This window comes from Macaca thibetana, chromosome 15 (assembly GCF_024542745.1).
Source record: "Macaca thibetana thibetana isolate TM-01 chromosome 15, ASM2454274v1, whole genome shotgun sequence".
NCBI lineage: Eukaryota > Metazoa > Chordata > Mammalia > Primates > Cercopithecidae > Macaca > Macaca thibetana.
In genome coordinates this window covers 18,089,315-18,106,658 of record NC_065592.1, presented here as the reverse complement: position 1 = coordinate 18,106,658, position 17,344 = coordinate 18,089,315, and the positions used below count along the sequence as shown (strand labels likewise).

At 50.1% G+C, this 17,344-nt stretch overlaps 3 protein-coding genes across 9 annotated transcripts in view; 2 read left to right on the top strand and 1 right to left on the bottom strand.

Moving 5' to 3' along the window:
* The window catches only part of STOM (stomatin), a 296,176-nt gene extending 289,407 nt beyond the window's left edge, over window positions 1-6,769 (bottom strand). Inside the window, exon 1 of the mRNA XM_050761891.1 lies at window positions 6,766-6,769. The gene's annotated coding sequence lies outside the window, so the exon portion shown is untranslated. The remainder of the gene's footprint in view (window positions 1-6,765) is intronic.
* Window positions 1-17,344, top strand: part of MORN5 (MORN repeat containing 5) — a 632,826-nt gene that overhangs the window by 61,962 nt on the left and 553,520 nt on the right. The gene's annotated exons all lie outside the window — the stretch shown is intronic.
* The window catches only part of DAB2IP (DAB2 interacting protein), a 216,683-nt gene that overhangs the window by 45,842 nt on the left and 153,497 nt on the right, over window positions 1-17,344 (top strand). The gene's annotated exons all lie outside the window — the stretch shown is intronic.

Sequence of the window (17,344 nt, the reverse complement as noted above, 5' to 3'; positions counted from 1 at the left end):
AGATATTTGATGATAATGATGTCTCCTTCCCTTGAAAGGGTCGCTTCCTCTTAGATCAGCTCCACTGGCCCCATAAATCAAGTAGCAGCCATGTGCTTGGAACATAAATCTTGTTGAGGATGTTGATGCTTTGACCACGTGTGGTTTTTGGTGTTTGGGCAACTCGAAAACTCGCGGAGGGATAGTCGGACTCCCTTTAAATATTCAGAACAAATGACCTATGTGCTTATTGGAGAAGTGCTGTCCAATGGCATACAAATTAAAAATCAAGGCACAGGGAGAAGGCTTCAGATGGCAAGAAATCAGTGGCTCTTCTCCACACCTTGACAGTGTTGATAAGTGTTGGCTTTTGCCCTGTCCCTTGTGGCTCCAGGGTGGTGAAGCAGATTGGATAAAGATATGGGGTTGAAACTGATGTGTTGGGGGACTTCAGATCCCTGCCCTGCCACTTAGTAGCTACGGGAATTAATTGCGGCCACTTAACTTTCCCTGGGTTCTAAAACAAGGGATACAAGATAACTGGTTTCATAGGTCTATGTTGTAAGAGTTTTGCTTCACACAATGCCTGGCACATGATAAGCACTGGTAAGTAAGCCATTACTTTTAACTCACGGATCCTCATCATGTTCTTTACCCAAAGACCCTTCCCATCCTACCTTTCTAGCCTTGACCTCCTTCTTGCAAGATGATAACCAGGACTCAATGTGTCCAGGACTCTGCCACCTCTGCACTTCTTTTTTTTCTTTCTTTCTTTCTTTTTTTTTTGAGATGGAGTCTCACTCTGTCGCCCAGACTGGAGTGCAATGGCATGGTCTCCGCTCACTGCAACCTCTGCCTCTTAGGTTCAAGCAGTTCTCCTGCCTCAGCCTCCCAAGTAGCTGGGATTACAGGCATGTGCCACCACGCCCGGCTAATTTTTGTATTTTCAGTAGAGATGGGGTTTCACTGTGTTGGCCATGCTGGTCTCAAACTCTTGATCTCGTGATCCACCTGTCTCGCCTTCCCAAAGTACTGGGATTACAGGCGTGAGCCACCACATCTGGCCCCACCTCTGCACTTCTGTTATGCAGTTTCTACTATTTGGAACATCCCCTACTTGGTCTCTGCCCATAGAATCCTTTCTTTTTCTTTCTTTCTTTTTTTTTGAGATGGAGTCTTGCTCTATTGTCCAGGCTGGAGTGCAGTGGTGTGATCTTGGCTCACTGCAACCTCTGCCTCCCGGGTTCAAGTGGTTCTCCTGCCTCAGCCTTCTGAGTAGCTGGGACTATAGGGGTGTGCCACCACGCCCAGCTAATTTTTGTATTTTCAGTAGAGACGGGGTTTCCTCATGTTGGCCAGGATGGTCTTGAACTCTTGACCTCAGGTGATCCACGAGCCTCGGCCTCCCAAAGTGCTGGGATTACAGGCGTGAGCCACCGTGCCTGGCCTCTTTTCCTTTCAGAACTTATCTCAAGCACTGTGCTGTCCATGAAGTTTCCTATGGCCCCTCAACCTTAACTGCCTTAGTGTAGGACACGGCAGCCAAGGACCTGCTCTCAAATAACTTTCTCTTTTTTTTTTTTTGAGACAGAGTCTTGTTGCCCAGGCTAGAGTGCAATGGCACAATCTCAGCTCACTGTAACCTTGGCCTCCCTGGTTCAAGCAATTCTCCTGCCTCAGCCTCCCGAGTAGCTGGATTACAGGTGCTCAACACCATGCCCAGCTAATTTTATATTTTTCGTAGAGACAGGGTCTCACCACATTGGCCAGGCTGGTCTCGAACTCCTGGTCTCAAGTGATCCACCTCCTTTGGCCTCCCAAAGTGCTGGGATTACAGGTGTGAGCCACTGTGCCTGGCCTTAAAGAACTTTTGGTCTTGTTGAGGTGGCGAGATGGGCATATGGAATAGAGACAGATTAACTGCTAATTTTGTGTCCCTGGGCCCACATGTAACAGGAGCCCTGGGACCCTGTTGTGTCCCTGCCCAAGGAGGGACACGAGAGTCAAATGTCCTTTGAGATCCCAGCCCTGTTTCTGGGCCTGGGACCCCAGAATTTGACCCCACTTGCCTCCTACCCTGATCCCTGGGGATTCCTGTGGCCCTACTGTGGATGCCTCCTGCAGGATGTAGGCGAGGGAGGGGCGGGAAGGCTGCAGGGAAGAGAAGAGCCTGCTGTTTATCGAGGCACAGCCTTTTCTTGTCTTTCTGGGGGAAAATGCTCCTTTTGGAGTTCTCTTTTTTATCTGAAATTCTCTGGGGAGCAATTACCTGACGATGGGAATTATCTGCTGTCTTTATTCTAGTGCCTGTCTGCCTGAGCTCCCTCTTGGAGTAATTGATTTTGGTAATTCAGAGCTTCTGAACGTTTCTTAGGAGAGGGTGTGGGTGCCGAGGCAGGGGGATACCCACAAAGGCGTTTTTAAAGGCGTTGGCGGCTAGCGGCTCTGCTGGTGGTGGTTGGTGACAGGGATGGAACAGTGACTAAAGAAAATGTATTTTTTAGCTTTGAATTTTTCCCCACTTATATGGAAGGTGTGTGGGTTGCATGGGAGTGCTCCTGACTGTGGAACTGGGGCAGGTTTGCTGAAGGGAAGTAAGGAGTTGAAAGGCAAGTTGTCAGGTCTGATGGGCTTGGTCACCCTTCGCCACAGGCAGGTCAGTCCTAAGTACCAGCCTTGGCCCGACCCTGGCCCTGACCCTCACCCTTTGGTCTGCCAGGGGCCTTGGGAGGTGGCAGAAACTCCTTGGAGAGCCTTTAAAGAGAGCAGTGGCTCCCAATTGGCTTGACCTTTCTGCTGGGCAGACTGAGGTACTGGCTCCTGGCCCTGCTGCCCCAGGCACTGCTGTCCCCTGGGAGGAGGGCGCTGACCAGGGCACCTGGCTTAATGGGGGGCAGAGAAGATCATGAAGGGTGGACCTCAGTGTGAGGGGCCTGGGTGACTGGAGAGGTTTATCTGCTCAGTGAATAAAAAGGGAGTAGGGGGGCCAGGCATGGTGGCTCATGCCTGTAATCCCAGCACTTTGGGAGGCCGAGGTAAGTGGATCACCTGAGGTCAGGAGGTCGAGACCAGTCTGGCCAACATGGCAAAACCCCATCTCTATTAAAAGTACAAAAATTAGCCGGGCATGGTGGCGCACACCTGTAGTCCCAGCTACTCAGGAAGCTGAGGTGGGAGAATGGCTTGAACCCAGGAGGTGGAGGTTGCAGTGAGCCAAGATTGGGCCACTGCACTCCAGCCTGAGCAACAGAGCAAGACTCCATCTCAAAAAAAAAAAAAAAAAAAAAAAAAGGGTGGGAAGAAGTAGCGGGTAAATTTCCTCCTAGAAATGCCCTCCTAGCTAATGCCCCAATTTCAAATGAGTGAATATTCTGGATGTGGGAGGAAGAGCTTGGACTAGAAGCTTCCTCAGGCTCTCTCATCTCAAGGGTTCTGTGGGAAGGACAGCCCAATACAGCGGTTTCCGTGGAGTCCCTCTTTCTTCTCTGCATCTCACCCAAGGGAAAGGAACCTGTGGGGCACTGGTTTGGGTCCAGTCGCAGAGGCAGCCTGTCCTTTGTCATAGTGACCACCCTCCCCATGAGGTCTGGACACTGCAGCTCTATTTCATGGCCTTCAGCCTGGTGTTACCTGGTGTTTTCATTCCTATTTTATAGATAAGGAAATCGAGGCCCAGGGTGATTGGTTCACACCGTGAGTTAACAGTGGGGCAAGGCCTCATACCCAGTCTCCAGATAGCTGGTCCAGGATTCCTGTGAGCCTGAATGGAGGGTCGGGAGCTCATCAGATGCCCAGTGGAGGAGTGGGGTGCATACTCACGTGGGAGGGAAGCTGGTTTCTCTGGTTCCATCGTAGCTCTTAGCTGGATTCTCAGCTCCATGACTGGTTACTTGAGTCTATGTTTAATCGCCTGCTAGACCGAGAAGCCCCTGAAGGACAGGGACCCTTTGTCACATTGGGATCACCTTTTGTGGCCAGCTCAGTGCTTGCATGAGGTCAGCCAGGGCGCTTTAGGTATAAGACAGAAGGCCACCCTCAAGCTGGCCAGAGTGAAAGCGATTTTATGGGCTCACCTATCTAAAAACCCAAGGAGGCCCAAATGAATTAGGATGGGATTATCTGTCTGTCTGTCTCTCTCTTCCCATTTCCCCCAAGTTCTGGGTTCAGTTTCTCCACTGAGCTGGGAATGGGGAAAGGGGAGTCCCCAAGGGAAACTGGGGTGTTGGCCCCAGAAGGAGGAGGGAGCAGACAGAGGCAAAAACAACAAAAGCCTCACAAACACACAAAGTGTATATCATGAATGGTAAATTCAATGGATTTTTTTTTTTGAGACAGAGTCTCACTCTGTTGTCCAGGCTGGAGCACGGTGGCACAATCTCAGCTCACTGCAACCTCCACCTCCCAGGTTTAAGCAATTCTCCTGCCTCAGCCTCCTGAGTAGCTGGGATTACAGGCATCCATCATAATGTCCGGCTAATTTTTGTATTTTTGGTAGAGACGGGGTTTCGCCATGTTGGCCAGGCTGGTCTCGAACTCCTGACCTCAGGCGGTCCTTCCAGGGTGCTAGGATTACAGGCTGAGTCACCGTGTTTGGCCAAATTCAATGGATTTTTGTAGAAACATTTTTTTTCCTCCCAAAAGGAGTTCACACTGGAAGCGTGACATCCAGGTGCACATCAGCTCCTATAACTAAACAGAGCAAGCCCTGTGCATTGAGAAAGATTCTGAAACCACCTCTTGGTTCAGCAAAAAAGAGCATCATAATCGGTTTAATGATTTGTGCCTTTGCCTTGGTGGTGGGGGTGGTGGGGCAGGGGCTGTGTGTATGGCATCCCTAATCTGGTCCCAATTTTGGTGTTATAGAAGTACTTTTAAGAGTTGAAAACAATTGGATTGAACCTAAATAATGTTGCAAGATTTCTCCAAACTTTAAAGAGCCAAATATATGTGGTTGGGAGCCCTTTTTGACCGGCTGTGATTCCATCCTAAGGACCGACAGATAAATTATAATGTGGAGGCCATGATGAAGGGTGATTGTTGGAAGCTGTGGCTCTGGGCACTCTGATGGCTCCAGGGAGAGCTTCATGTTCTTTGTTTTGAGACAAGGTCTCACTCTGTCGCCCAGGCTGGAGTGCAGTGGCGCGATCTCAGCTCACTGCAACCTCAGTCTCCCAGGTTCAAGCAATTATCATGCCTCAGCCTCCTGAGTAGCTGGGACTACAGGTACGTGCCACCACGCCCTGCTAATTTTTGTAATTTTTGTAGAGATGGGGTTTTACCATGTTGCCTAGGCTGGTCTTGAACTCCTGGCCTTGAGTGATCCTCCCGTCTCTGCCTCCCAAAGTACTAGGATTACAGGCATGATCTACTACGCCTGGCCTTCATATCCTTTAACTGTGACAAGAGTGAGCTGCATGGCCCCTGCCTGTGCTAACGGTGTCAGCATGTATTTATTCAGTGCCTACCATATATCAGGCACAGTTTTGGGGCAGATTGAGAGAAATCTATCCCGGATTATATGTCAAACTTCTGAAAGAGGAGACGTTGGAAAAGGAGGTAGCTCTTAAGATTTTTTTCTAGCAGGGCCTTGGTAAGACTTGAAAATGTCCTTACACTTGGGTGGAGTATGTTGTGATCCCAGTAATGATTTCCGGGAGCTCTTGTAAACCACCTCTGGTGTCTGAAATTCCACCATTAGTGATTCATTCCTTTGGGGTAAGTATTGCTGTTTCTATTAATAGCTTAGGTATTAGGTACTAATGGGATACTAAATAGGGATCTCATTCATCGCTAAGACCTCCTTGGGTAGGAAGTTATTCTTTGTTTTTTCTCCCATGACAGGGCCCTAAGAAGAGAACCCCATTTGGGTGGAAGTAGAAATGGAGTTAAACTGGGATACAACATTGGGTTGGTGGTGGAAGCCAAAGTATGTGCATTGTAAGACGTGGTGGCTGCCCCACCCAGAGTGCTAAACTTAGCAACAGTCAAAAATTGTCATCATGGAATCACTTTTAGTGGTCATTGTTTTCCAAGTTTGGATCCTGAAGGCAGAACAAGAACTAAAGGTTCTTCCCAGCTCTGACCCCCTGCTGCAGCCTTCCGGATCCAGCCGCTCAAATGGGCGGCTCCAACTCCTGCTGCCTGGGCCAGCTGCTGGAGGAAGTTGCTGGAGCCCTGGCCAGGCCTCCCTGCCCTCCCACCCTTCCCAGCTAGAGGTGTGGCTGTCTGTTTCCACCTGTTTACCTTCTGGCTTCTAGCAGCTCCTTCCGCACTGAAAATGCCAGCCACTGACTGGTCTACAAACGCCGACCATCCCCCTGCTCCACATACAGTAGTTAAAGATGTGTGTGAGCTCTGGAGTCTGAATGGATTTAGGATGAGGCTTGACTTGCTGAGTAACTGAGCTGCTCTTTGTTGACATTCCCATCTGTCAAATGGGATAACAGTGCTAACCCCAGTAGGTTCTTGGAAGTATCAGTGAGGTAGCTAATACCTATCAGGTCCCTGGTTAAAGACGTTGCATGTAAAAGGAGCTCAATATATGTAAACTTTGATGTTATGTTATTGCTTGGAGCCTTGGCCAGCCACCCTGGGGGCGGTCCTGCCCCTTCAGCTGCCCTCTCTTGCCTTCCCAGACACTGTGCTCTTCCGGTGTCTCAGATGTTTCTCTACTGAGACTTCGCTGTTGACACCGCCTGACCCTCTGAGGTCCTACCCTGGGTACCCCCCTCTTCTCACTTACCAGCTCTCATCTGGGAGCCCCACACAAGCCCAGGGCATTAACAACCCCTGAACCTGGGATACTCCCAACCCAGACTGTAAACCTCTCCTGAGCTCCAGAAGGAGAGAAGTGCTTTTCACTGGCTGCTCTAAAAGCACACCAACCGGTCCAACATGAAAGGCCCTTCCTTTCCCCTAACAACCACTTACTCTCTCGCGTTCACCTGCTGTCCTAGGCCCCAACTTTCCTCTTTGAGGAGAAGACCACACTGGCCAGCCCCTGGGACAGGGAACCACACCCAGGTGTTTCCCTCCTTCTCTTCCCTTTTTCCTACCTGCAAGACTGGTGGTTCCCCTTGGGCACCATCTCCCGCACCCCATCCCTGCCCTCACTACCCATTAGGGGACAGCCCAGCCACAGCCCCTTCTGGTGCGGCTTCCTGTTTCCTCCACGCTGCCCCCAGGGAGAGCCTCTGGACCTTGGTCTGAGGGGTCCCTCCCCTGCTCAAGGACCTTGAGGGACTCCCTGTTTTCCCTGAGGTATAATCCAGACTTCTCAGCTCAGTTTTCAGGGCTCTTCTACCAAATTTCAGTAGGAGCCTCCTTGCCAACAGTTCCTTCCTATGTGCCCAGGAGCTCAGCTGGCTGAACAGCCCTCGCCATGGCCTCTACCTGTTCGACTGCCTTGCCTGTGTTTCTCAAAGTTCCCCTGCCTGGTGTGCCTTCCCCTCAGCCCTGTGCCTGCCTGTGGATCTGATCACATTCACAAAGCCTACAAGGGACGCAGGTTCTCATGCAGCCCAGTCCCCTGTTTCCCATCAGAATAGCACGGCAGTTTTTTTTTTTTTTTTTTTTTTTTGAGACCAGTCTCATTCCGTTACCCAGGCTGGAGAGCAATGGCGCAATCTTAGCTCACTGCAACCTACACCTCCCAGGTTTAAGTAATTCTCCTGCCTCAGCCTCCCAAGTAGCTGGGACTACAGGCACCCGCCACCACGCCTGGCTATTTTTTTTTTTTGGTATTTTTAGTAGACATGCGGTTTCACCATACTGGTCAGGTTGGTCTTGAACTCCTGACCTCAAGTGATCTGCCTGCCTTGGCCTCTCAAAGTGTTGAGATTACAGATGTGAGCCACCATGCTCGGCCCTGTTTGTGTTTCTTTTATTTTTTTCTTCTTTTTTTTCTCTGAGACCAAGTCTTGCTCTGTCACCCAAGCTGGAGTGCAGTGGTGCAATCTCAGCTCACTGCAACCTCCGCCTCCCGGGCTCAAACGATTCTCCTGCCTCAGCCTCCCGAGTAGCCGGGACTATAGGCACCCGCCACCACACCTGGCTATTTTTTGTATTTTTAGTAGAGACAGAGTTTCACCATGTTGGCGAGGATGGTCTCGATCTCCTGACCTCATGATCTGCCTGCCTCGGCCTCCCAAAGTGTTGAGATTACAGGCGTGAGCCACCATGCCCAGCCCTGTTCATGTTTCTTACCCTCCCTTTGGCTCCTTCCATAGAAGCAATGCTCTTTGCAGCCTGGAAATCTCTGGGGTCTACAAGAGAGGGATCTTGCCTTCTAGGAAAACCACCTCTCAGGGGCAAGATGGCTGCCTCCAGAAGTGTGGGCTTTGAGGAGGCCAGGATGGGAACCTCTGATACCTGACACAGGGCAGAACTCTATTCCTTGTGACTCACTGTCTCGGAGGTTATGTGGGTTTTGTCAGATACGCTGGCCTTCATGGCCAGGAGCCCTCCACTGCCCTCGTGTCGGGGCTCTGCGTCCCTATCTCTCTGTCAGGAGGTAAGAGTTCCACTTCTCAGGGCTGGGGCTGCCGGGTGGATTGAGCAATGGTGTGCGTAAAAGCAAAACGGAAGTACACAAACTAAAAATTAACAGATGTCAATTGTTAATAGCTGAAAAATACCACCATCACCCTACCCCCTGCCCCCAGGAGGGAGGAGAGCAAATGATCACCTGACCCCTTGGAGGAGATCATTTCACAGCCAGCTTGGGGCAGGTTTGGCCGAGGGAGTGACAAGTACTGTGGGGTATATGGGCAAGGGGGATGGGAATAGTGCCATTGCCAGGGCCACCGGGCTTTGACTTACTTCGATTCCCTTGTTTAATGCCCATAGCCTTAAGAGTCAAGGGCGGAGGCATTCCTGAGAATGAGCATGTGGGTGCCTGGGGCTGTGCACATGAGGCACACTGGGTCCTATCTGCCGAATCTGAGCCTTGCGCCATCTCTCTCTTTTTTTTTTTTTGAGACAGAGTCTCGCTCTGTCGCCCAAGCTGGAGTGCAGTGGCACAATCTTGGCTCACTGCAAGCTCCACCTCCCGGATTCACGCCATTCTCCTGCCTCAGCCTCCTGAGTAGCTGGGACTATAGGCGCCCGCCGCCATGCCTGGCTAATTTTTTGTATTTTTTTTTTAAAACAGAGACAGGGTTTCACCGTGTTAGCCGGGATGGTTTCAATCTCCTGACCTCGTGATCCACCCGCCTCGGCCTCTCAAAGTGCTGGGATTACAGGCGTGAGCCACTGCGCCCAGTCGCACCATCTCTCTTAAGCAAGTGAGATGCTTGCTTAAGAGAGTAATTTTGCTCTCTTTCTCACCTCAGTTTTGCAGATGACATTGGCTTGACATGCCTGAGGTCAGCCCCAGATTGCCAAGCCAGGGTCCTCACTGTGACACCGTATGGCCAGTCCCTACCCTAGACCCAGGTGGCAGCCCCACCAGATTTAACATCCAGGGGTGGTGCAGGGCCAGTGGGAACTTTACCTAGCTTGAGAGGCCTCCTCTTTGAGGCAAGGCTTTTAAGCTTTCAGGTTTAAGAGTTCAGTTTTGTTGTTGTTGTTGTTCTTTTGGTGGGGGGAATAGGGTCTTGCCCTTTTGCCCAGGCTGGAGTGCAATGGCATGTTCACTGCTCACTGCAACCTTGACCTCCTGGGTTCAAGTGATCCTCCCACCTCAGCCTCCAGAGTAGCTGGGACTGCAAGCATGCACCATCACACCTGGCTAATTTTGGTATTTTTTGTGCAGATGGGGGTCTGGCTATGTTGCCCAGGCTGGTCTTGAACTGCTGGGCCTCAAGTGGTCTACCCACCTGGCCTCCCAAAGTACTGGGATTACAAGCTTGAGCCACCATGCCTGGCCAGGGTTAAGGTTGTTTTGTTTTGTTTTTGAGATGGAGTCTTGCTCTGTTGCCCAGGCTGGAGTGCAGTGGTGTGATCTCGGCTCACTGCCACCTCCACCTCTTGGGTTCAAGTGATTCTCCTGCCTCAGCATTTTAGTAGCTGGGATTACAGGTGCACGCCACCATGCCTGGCTAATTTTTGTGTTTTTAGTAGAGATGGAATTTTGCCATATTGGCCAGGCGGGTTAAGGTTTTGAGTTTCCTTCACATCAGTGATCTGCTTCTCTCCTTCCTTTGCCTCCACGTTTGTACATTTTCTCATGAGAGAAACCATCCATTTGTTCTCTCACTTGCCTTGGGCCCAGCCAGGTTGGTTCTGTCTGGACTGCAGTTCCCACCCTTCAGCCCTCAGGCTTGGAGGTACCTTGGGTTCACTCCTGGTGCCACCAGCTCACAACCTACCTGTGCACCTGTTGGCCCTGGCTCAGGTGTCAACTTCTCCATGAAGCAACTTTTCCAGGCAGAGTCTATGGTTGTCTGTGCCACGGACCCAGCGGGGCTGCCCAGAGGCAGGAGTTGGTGTTATTCCTGGTGTCCCCAGGCTGACCAGGTTAGCACCTGGCAGCTTGTAGGAATCACAGAGGTGTGTGGCAAGGAGGAAGGCAGGCACCTGAGGAGCAGGCTGGAGTGGTGACTGAGATTGCTGAAATAGTGTACGGCCAAATCCAGCCTGTGCCACTTACAAACCAGCCTTGGACAAGTCAGATCACTTCTCTGAGGCTCAGTTTGCTCATCTGTAAAACGGGGAGGTAAAAATACAGTGATGTGCCACTTAATGATATTTCAGTCAAGGACAGACTGCATATATGTTCGTGGTCCCATAAGATTTAATACCATATTTTTACTGTATTTTTCTACGTTTACATACATGAATATTTACGATTGTATTACAATCACCTACAGTATTCAGTACAGTAACATTCTGCACAGGTTTGTATCCTGGGAGCAGCAGGCAACCCACCATATAGCCTAGGCATGTAGTAGGCTACACCATCTAGGTTTGTGCAAGTATACTCTATGATGTTCACACAACAACAAAATCACCTAACGATGCATTTCTCAGAACATATCTCCATCATTATGCAACACACACACAACTGTACCTACCTTCTGGAATTACTGAGAAAGTTAAAAGACAGGAACTTACGTGAAGCATTTAACACGGTGCCATGCACGTAAGTCTCAATAAGTATTCATTTCTGTTGTGAGGATTTAGGGGGCTGCAAGAGGAGCATGCTGCTATAAACAGGCCTTCCTGGGCCAGGATCTCGGAGGCTAAGCACTGGCATTCCCTGCCCCATCCAGGACATGGATGAGGGGCTGAGATGGGGAGGGAGGGGTCCTGCTTTGGCAGTCAGCTCCTCCGTGATGAGTCCATATAACATCCATAGGAAGTTATTGTTTTTCCCCCATATTTTACAGAGGAGGAAGTAGAGGCTCAGAGGAGAGAGAGGCTCAGAGAGGTGAAGTCATTCACCCCTGTCACACAACTGGGAGCTGCAGAGCCAACACAGATGCTACCAAAGTGACTGGGCTTTTTTTTTTTTTTTTTTTTTTTTTTTTTTTGAGACAGAGTCACTCTGTTGCCCAGGCTGGAGTGCAGTGGTGTGATCTCGTCTCACTGTGCCTCCACCTCCTAGGTTTAAGCGATTCTTGTGCCTCAGCCTCCCGAGTAGCTGAGACTACAGGTGCGCACCATCATACCTGGTGAACTCTTTTTTTAAATTTAAATTTAAATTTAAATTTAAATTTTTTTAGTAGGGACGGGGTTTTGCTATGTTAGCCAGGCTGGTCTCAAACCTCTGACCTCAAGTGATCTGCATGCCTCGGCCTCCCAGAGTGCTGGGATTATAGGCGTAAGCCACCATGCCTGGTCAATAGTTGGGCTTCGAATCTCCCTTTGGCAGTGAGGTTTGGGCTCTGCAGTGAGTAGGTTTTGGAGTTTGGGCTGATGGGATGGCAGGATCAGGAGGGCTTTTTGCTTTTTTTTTTTTTCCCCAATGATGCCAATTCTGAACTGTTGCTTCCTGAGGCACCACAGGCAGGGAGTCTGGGCCAGTCTGTGATGACTTGTATTTTGCTATGACTTGTATGGTGTGTGTTTATTTTAATATGTGATCTAGTTGTCTCCATTGAACAGTCAGGATTTTATATCCAAATCTGGTAGCTTCTTGTAAACTTGATCCTCTGGCCATCGTGGGCCTACATTCTAATAGGACAATGTGGGCTGGATTGTGTTCCACATTTAGCCTGGCCAGTCCTGCTTCTCTCCTTTCCTTTCCCTCCTGGCTCACACTGGCATTTGCGTTTGTGATTCCTGAGCCGAGTGAGCTATAGGGCTGGGGCACACGTGCGATGTGGGTCCTGGGAGCCCTCTCTGAGAAGCTCCCTGTTAACAAGGGCAGGCAGAATTATGATTCAAGGCAAGATGAGTGGCCCCAGAGAGATGTCTAGACAGTGCTTGGGGCTTTCAGAAATGTTAATGTGTTCAGAGGAGGGCATCCAGTGACTTGGCACACATTTAATGAGCTCTTGCCTTGTGCCTGGCACTAGGCATCCCTGGAGGCTGCAGAGATATATTCAGGACACAGACTGTCCTCAGAGAGCCTATGTTTCAGGGGGCTAGGGCATCCAAAATGGGCTTTCATGGAGAAAGATATTTGTATTGGTAAAAATGAAGATGTGAGGCACTCTGGGCAGACGAGATGGTATAGGCAAAACTTCAGAAGGGAAACCTTTTTTTTTTTTTTTTTGAGATGGGGTTTCACTCTGTTGCCCAGCCTGGAGTTCAGTGGTGGGATCTCGGCTCACTGCAACCTCCACCTCCTGGGTTCAAGTGATTCTCTTGCCTCAGCCTCCTGAGTAGCTGGGATTACAGGCACCTGCCACCACGCCCAGCTAATATTTGAGTTTTAGTAGAGACAGGGTTTCACCATGTTGGCTAGGCTGGTCTCAAACTCCTGATCTCAGGTGATCTGCCTGCCTTAGCCTCCCAAAGTGCTGAGATTACAGGTGTGAGCCACTGTGCCCGGCCAGAAGAGAAACCTTGACAGCACACCCTGGTTTGAGCTTTCGGAGAGTGGCACTTGCTCAAGAATGATGAAGGCACAGGGAGATTCAACCTGGAGAAGCACTGACTTGGAGGAAAAGTTCTTCTGTGTTTTGAATTTCTAAAGACTTTTGATCTATTTTTTAAAAAATAGTCTTTATTTTTTAGATCAGTTTTAGGTTCACAGCAAAATTGAGCAGAAAGTACGAGATCCCATCTACTCTCTGCCCCTGCACAAGCACAGTCTCCTCCACCATTAACATCCTGCACCAAAATCTGCTTCTTAGTCTATAGAAATGGCATGTCATGATTTTGTTTACTAAAAAGAAAATCAAACATTATAGACTGAAAACTAAGCCTTTTTTCTTGACCCCCACTCAACACACACACACACACACACACACACACACACACACACACACACACACAGAGAGAAGTATATGTAAGAATCTACTGGCCGGGCACGGTGGCTCACGCCTGTAATCCCAGCACTTTGGGAGGCCGAGGCAGGCGGATCACAAGGTCAGGAGATCGAGACCATCCTGGCGAACACGGTGAAACCCCGTCTCTACTAAAAATACAAAAAATTAGCGGGGCGTGGTGGTGGGCACCTGTAGTCCCAGCTACTCAGGAGGCTGAGGCAGGAGAATGGCATGAACCCGGGAGGCGGAGCTTGCAGTGAGCCGAGATAGCACCACTGCACTCCAGCCTGGGCGACAGAGCGAGACTCTGTCTCAAAAAAAAAAAAAAAAAGAGTCTATCCACCCAGGAGATCATCCCACATATCCTGAAGTATCCCGTGCGTCTTCACCTCGAGGTCCACGGTGTCAGTACACACATTTCCAGCTCGTGCTGCAGAACGGTCACACAGGATTCCATTTTCAGGAGATACTATAATTTATTCAACCAGGCCCCCGGTGATGGACACAGACGTTGTTTACAGTTTTGGTGCGTGTTTTTTTTTTTTTTCCTGCTTTAAACAGGAGTGCATAAACATCCTTGTACATCTGTTCTTACACGCTTGTGAGAATTTATCTGAGGGATAGCATGTAGAAGGAGAATGTATGAGTTTAAAATGCACGTTTATGGATTTTTAACTTTTGATCCATGTTGCCCACTCACCCTCTGCAAAGATTGTGGCTGTGTACTCTCCTGGCAGCAGGATGTGAGAATCGGTGGGTCATGATCTTCCTGCGTATCAAGAGTGGGGCTGGGCTAGGGCTGGGGCAGAGTTGGGGTGGGCCCCTGGCAGCAAAGCCTAGCCAATGCGTGGGAGGCATTTGGAGGGCGTTTTTCTCAGTGCTGCCTTGCACTTTCATGCACATGTATATATCCATAGCATAATATGATTCTGTTTAAATTTCTTTTTTGAAGTCACATATCGTTCTGCAACTTGCTTTTTCGTTCAGTAAGATATTTGGAGCCATTTTTTCTAGTTCAGCTGTGGAATTCCGTCTCACTGTTTCTATCTGCTGCACAGAATTATCTGCAGTATGAGGTTGACTCAGCCACCCCTCTGTGAAGGTTCTGCTTCAGGGAACATCCTCTGTGGGCCTCATCAGGCTCGGGTGCCAGCATCCCTCTGTCTGTAGGAAGCACATTTATTAGGAAAGTGGTCATTGCTGTAAACGACACTGATGTTATTCCTGCCATGCACCTGGAGCAGAGGTTGTGGTTCTTGCCTTGGCCTTGACCTTGGCCCTGGCCCTGGCCCTTCTCTGAGTTTTCTCAAGCTCCATGAGGATGCAGTGAATCTGCTGACTTTGTTCCTGGAGCTGGGTGGAGATGCTGGCTCAGGGCTTCTTCTAGCTCAGAGAGTGGCTGTGATGTGATTCCTAGCCCCCCTTAGTCATCCTATCAGACTGGATTAGGTGGGCCCCCCCCTTCCTAGTCATTCTGAGGCAGATGCCCCCTGCCCAGGTGTGAACAGACTCTGCCTCTGGTGGAAGGTTGGCACAAGCCATGGGGTCACCTATTTATCTTATTCTAGCAAGATCTTCCTCCAGGCCTAAAAGAGACCCTGTAGGGCACTTGGACCTGGCTATGGGTGTGGTGGTTGGAGGTGATAAGGAAAGAACTTAGGTGCTGCTGGTGGCCAGTGCTGACAGCTTCTGCTAAGGGTGGGAGGCACTGGAAGACTTTTGAATCTGCAGAGTGTGGGCAATCAGGGAAGGCTTCCCGGAAGAGGTGGGACTGGGCCCAGTGAGGGTTTTAGAATGAAGAGGCAGGGTCTCTGGGCTCTAAGGGAGCCCCTGCGCAGGGGCAGGGAGGGAAAGGGGCATGCAGAGGACCTGGTGAACTTTCTTTAGAGGGACTCTGTGGCTACCTGTGGTTGCAGGATGACCACTTGATGTCGAGAAAGCTACTAAAGGGGAGCTTTGGAGCTGGGCAGACTGGGCTCAAACCCTGCCTCTGTTGTTACCAGCTGTGCCAGTCACTTACCCTCTCTGAGCCTCAGTTACCTGGTCTGTAAAATGTGATGATAACAGTTCCTTCTCCACAGGGCAAGTGGGATGGTTGCTTGAGCTCCTGTTTGAAGAATGGTTGGCACCGATCTGCAAAAGGTGACAGGTGTGGTCACACCTGAAGGTGACCCAATCACTTGGGCCTGGAGTGATGGCTAGAACTGGCCATGGTGTCTGGGCGAGGACAGAGCTACTTCCCTAGTAGAATCCCCCGGACTGGATGGACCCAAAGTGCTGGCAAAGGCGACAGAAATGATGGGATAGACTCCCTTCCGCCCTTGGGTCCCACCCCAGGGGCCCACCTCGGGGCCCCATCTGCAAAGAGCAATCCCTCAGGGACACTGGACAGGTGAAGAGGCTTTGAAGGCAGGACCCAGGTTGGAAGGCACCCTGGGGTACCCGGGGAGGAGGAAAGCCTGGCTGGCTGATGGCAGAGGGCGGTAGGGGCGACAGCTAAGCTTCAGGCTTGGTGCTTCTCTCAGAAAATGTGTCCAGAGATGATGTCCCCAAGCAGCATTGGGTGCGTCCTCATGGCGCCCTTTCTTCCTGGGTAATTAATGGTCCTCTCATCCCCCTGAGAGGGCGGTGGTGGGTATGGCGGGCTGGCTGGGCAGGCGCCAGGCAGGCAGTCAGAGCCCACTCCAGCCCTCCTCAGCCATTTATTACCTGTCAGCTTTGCTCTTTCAGGACATAAAATAAGTGCCTGGGAGGCGGCCAGAGCCCTTGAAGCCCCAAGCTGGGCTGTCTGGGGCACACTGGCTCCAGGGAGTCATTCTCTGGAGGCTTCTGCTAAGCTCACCCCACTGAGGGGCTTCAGATAAGCTGGGACAACCAGGCTGTGGGCACAGGCTGGGTTCCTCTGTGATGTGACTGAGGCAGGCGGATGGAGATGCAGGACTGGAGAAGGTCAAGGCCTTGGCAGTCAGCTAGAGGCCAGAACTTGGGTTCCGAGACAAATCCTTCTCTTTTCCCTTAAACGCCCCCCTCTCAGCCAGGGCTTCTTTACCAGGGCTTCCAGGACCCAGTGAGTCTCAGGATGGAATCCAGAGTGTCCAAGAACTGGAATAGGAAAAAAAGAATCCCAGTGTTATTTTCAATAACCACTAATTACAATGACAAATGATAATTCCTGCAATTATAAATGTAGATGATCAACCACACTGGCATTAGCCATTCTATGATGTTGCGGAAATCATAGGAATTGCAGAAATTCTCATGTCCTATTATCGTGGACATGATAATAGGACATGAGATCCCCAGCTGACATGGTTATCCTAAAATAACATTTTTGTTCACCATACTTCAAAATTACAGTAGTTATTAGCCCCAGATCTTGTTCTCTAAGGCATTAATAAAGAAGCACCTATATTGCTATAGCATTAAAAATATGTGGAGGCAGGCAGATCACGAGGTCAGGAGTTCGAGACCGGCATGGCCAACATGGTGAAACCCTGTCTCTACTAAAAACACAAAAAATTAGCCAGGGGTGGTGGCAGGCACCTGCAGGAGAATTGCTTGAACCTGGGAGGTGGAGGTTATAGTGAGCCAAGACTGTGCCACTGCACTGCAGCCTGGCCAACAGAGCGAGACTCTATCTCAAAAAAAAAAAATTTTTTTTTTTTGATAACCAGGCATGCGCCACCACACCCAGCTTATTTTTGTACTTTTATTTATTAATTTTTAATTTTTATATATATTTTTGAATGGAGTCTTGCTCTGTTGCCCAGGCTGGAGTGCAGTGATGTGATCTTGGCTCACTACAACCTCTGCCTTCCGGGTTCAAGCAATTCTCCTGCCTCAACCTCCCAAGTCGCTGGGATTACAGGTGTGCACCACTACACCCAGCTAATTTTGGTATTTTTAGTAGAGACAGGGTTTCACCATGTTGGCCAGGCTGGTCTTGAGCTCCTGACCTCGGGTGATCCACTCGGCTTGGCCTCCCA